General features: G+C 43.8%; 1 pseudogene; it reads right to left on the bottom strand.

Annotated features, from left to right (window-relative positions):
- Positions 1-324: 324 nt before the first annotated feature.
- Positions 325-2,821, bottom strand: LOC122043546 (annotated as a pseudogene).
- Between the last annotated feature and the right edge of the window lie 707 nt (positions 2,822-3,528).

Genomic DNA, 3,528 nt, shown 5'->3' with positions numbered 1-3,528 from the left:
TTAGTTTGATGAACTTGATCAAAATAATCCAACTTTGTTTTTTTGCTTCGGCATACCAAGAATAGAACCTTCAGGACTCCATAAGCATCTGTTGACAGATTAGAACAAAAAATGATAAAATCTAAATTAATAAAACACATAAATAAAGTCCAATTCGATCGAAAGCTTACCACATATACACAACTATGCAAGTGTCTGTGATTGGCTTCAATTCACAAAAGGGAATTATGTCATTGCAGTTAACATAGACTGTGCGCTCCATGCCAAACACAAAAGGGAATTATGATATCAAGTAACTGTGTCAATTAAAGAGCAAGTTGAATCTCAAGTAGATGTTGATGGTCCATTTGCTGCATGCTTACATTGAGAACTTGTTGCCTTTGCCTTGTCATCTCATTCCCACCCACGAGAAAGTAAGCAGTGTGCCTGAAAGCCAGCCTAAATAATAAAAATAATAATAGTATTCATTTCATCAACAAAGGAAGACACAGTGTGGGTTGATATGTGCCTGAAAAAATTCATCATTTTGACTTTTGAATTAGGATCGATGCTCATGGTGCTATCGAGTGCTTGTTGCATGTGGTGCAACCACCTCTCAGCAGCTTGGTGTGTAACAGGGAATGGTGCATGTCGTCCGATCAGAGCTAGATGACCTGCAATAATGATTGATTCAAACGAAACCGTGTTGCAACAATTCAGCCAAAGGTTTCCCTTCATTACAGAAGCAAACTTAGAATTGGAATCTATAGAGAGAGATGGATGTATCAATTTCTTGTATATTTTTCAGATTTTTTCTTCTGTATCAGCTGAGTCCAGATACTAAATTGTTCTTATGATTTCCTTACCAAATGAATAAAACATGCCTTTTGTTGCATCAAACTCCATAATACTGGTCTAAATATAGCAGCATATCCACAAACTAAAATTAATTATTCATAATAAATTCAAATGCACGAACTCAGGTGTTTCAGTTATGTGACTATTTTTGATATAATCACATAATCGAAACACCAGAGATATGATCGGTATAACAATATCTCAGTATGCATCAAAGTAGGACACCAACCATTCTTGTACTTCCTAACCACCATTCTCCTAAAGGCTCAATGAACAAATCCTGAACACAAGGTGATTACAAAAGAGAATAAAATATTTAAGAGGTCATATGAAATTACAATGATACGAATATTATCACAATAATCAATTTGTGTAAGATTCTGATCATATAAAACAAATATAAAATGATAAATTTGGCAGATGCTAAATGATTTTGCTACTTTAAAAGGCGAAACAAAAAGTGCAAGTTTCAGAAAGAAGCTATCAGACATCAAAATAACAAGTTCCCTTCACCTTTCCTCTGGGAATACAGATTAGGGCCTCCCATCCTCTGAACGAAGAACTCGTACTGGTTCCAAATCGCGTCCTCCTTCTTCGAATTCGAAAAGATAGATCAGAACCCCACTCTTCCTCATCAGCAAAACCCCTACCAACCATCTGTGTTAACAAAATCAGAGATGGTCATAATCAATCGAGCATCTACAACGGACGGAGAGGGCCGCGGAGGAAGAGGTAGGTAGATCGGCTCACCTGTTGTAGAAATTGGTTGAGAGATCGATGAAGGGCTGGATTCCGCCTAGGGTTTCGAAGAGGTTGGTCTCGTCGATGGCGAGGTGTCGCTCACTGCCACTTCGCTCGAGGACGAAGGTAGCGTATTATCTATAGCCTTGATAATTGTGGCGCCACCCATTTTGACTTAACCCACCTGCTAAACTATTGAAGATGAGGAAGAACTTCAGTAGCGACAATGGATAAAGAAAAAAATTTTCGGAATGTAAAGAAGGACTCCAACGATGACAGTGAATGTTGGACCGGAGATGGATGAAGGAAAAACTATCGGAATGCGAAGAAGGCCTCCTCTTCTCAACCAAATGGAGGAGTTGGAGGAGATGCGGTGTGGTTGGACGGAGAACCAAGTTCGTCGTGTCTGTTAGGATCCTTCGTACGGAGGCTAGAGAGGGGGGTGTGAATAGCCGACCCCAAATCGTCGTTTCTTTCTACAAAACGTGTTAGCGCAGCAGAAAATACAAAGAAACGAAAGAGAAGAAAACCAAACCTTAACACAAGGATGTAACGAGGTTCGGAGATTAGGGCTCCTACTCCTCGGCGTGTCCGTAAGGTGGACGAGTCCAGTCAATCCGTCGGTGGATGAGCCCCCGGAGAACCGGCTAATACAATATACTCCTTGTGGGTGGAGAAACCTCGCCACAAACATTTGCAACAGCAAACAAAGAGTACAAGAACAGTAAGAAAAGCAATACAATATGAATACAATAGCACTCTACCAATTGCTTGCTTTCTTGTCGACTGGAGGTGAAGCAGCAACTTCACAACCCAAACGCAGCAGCTGGTCGACGACTGGAAGCTCACGCGAAGCTTCGGAGGCGAGCTCAATCAAAGCTCAGTTGAAGCAGAAGCTTCAGCAGCAGAAGAACAGAAGTTCTAGCAGAAAAGAAGAAGTTACCGTGCAGCAGCAGCCCTCGACTCCTTTATACCTGCGAAGAAGACAGCGAAGAAACAAGCCGTTGCTACACCGATCAGGCATCAGCCTGATCGGTCTGGGGCTTTCCTGATCGGTCGTGGGGACCGTGTTGTTACTGATCGGTCCCCGACCGATCGGAGAACTCAGTAGCATACTGCAGTATGCTACTGTATCGATACTGACCGGTCCCGGGACCGATCAGATTGATGCCTGATCGGTCCGGAGACCGATCAGGCTTGTGCGCGCGACACCTGATCGGTCCGCAGACCGATCAGTAACGATCGACAAAGAGATTTGAACGTATGGATCGGTCTGCAGACCGATCCAGAGCTTGGTTTTTGCCCAAACCAAGTCCCAAGTCTTCCAAACCAACATCCGGTCAACCTTGACCTGTTGGTACATCATGCTTAGCATCCGGTCACTCTCTTGACCTGCTAAGACTCCTCACCAAGTGTCCGATCAATCCCTTTGACCCACTTGGACTTTTCTCTTCGTGTCAAGTATCCGGTCACTCCCTTGACCTACTTGACCTTCTCAACACTAGATGTCCGATCATCCTTGATCCATCTAGATTTTCCCTTGCCCGGCTTCACTCACCAGGACTTTCACCTAGCTTCACTCACTAGGGTTTTCACACTGCCTAACATCCCAGTTAGGACTTTCTCACTGCCTGACTTCACTCACCAGGACTTTCCAACTGCCTAGCATCCCAGTTAGGACTTTCCCACTGCCTGGCTTCACTCACCAGGACTTTCCACACTGCCTAACATCCCAGTTAGGACTTTCTCACTGCCTGGCTTCACTCACCAGGACTTTCCAACTGCCTAACATCCCAGTTAGGACTTTCCCACTGTCTGGTTTCACTCACCAGGATTTTCCACACTGCCTAGCTACCTGCTTGGACTTTTCCCCGTGCCAAGTCTCCGTACTTGGACTTTTCTAGTGCCAAGTCTCCATACTTGGACTTTTCACGAATCAGGTCAACCAGG

The sequence above is a fragment of the Zingiber officinale genome, chromosome 2A (assembly GCF_018446385.1).
Source record: "Zingiber officinale cultivar Zhangliang chromosome 2A, Zo_v1.1, whole genome shotgun sequence".
NCBI lineage: Eukaryota > Viridiplantae > Streptophyta > Magnoliopsida > Zingiberales > Zingiberaceae > Zingiber > Zingiber officinale.
The sequence above is the reverse complement of the archived record's forward strand: the minus strand, read 5'-3'. Positions and strand labels throughout refer to the sequence as shown.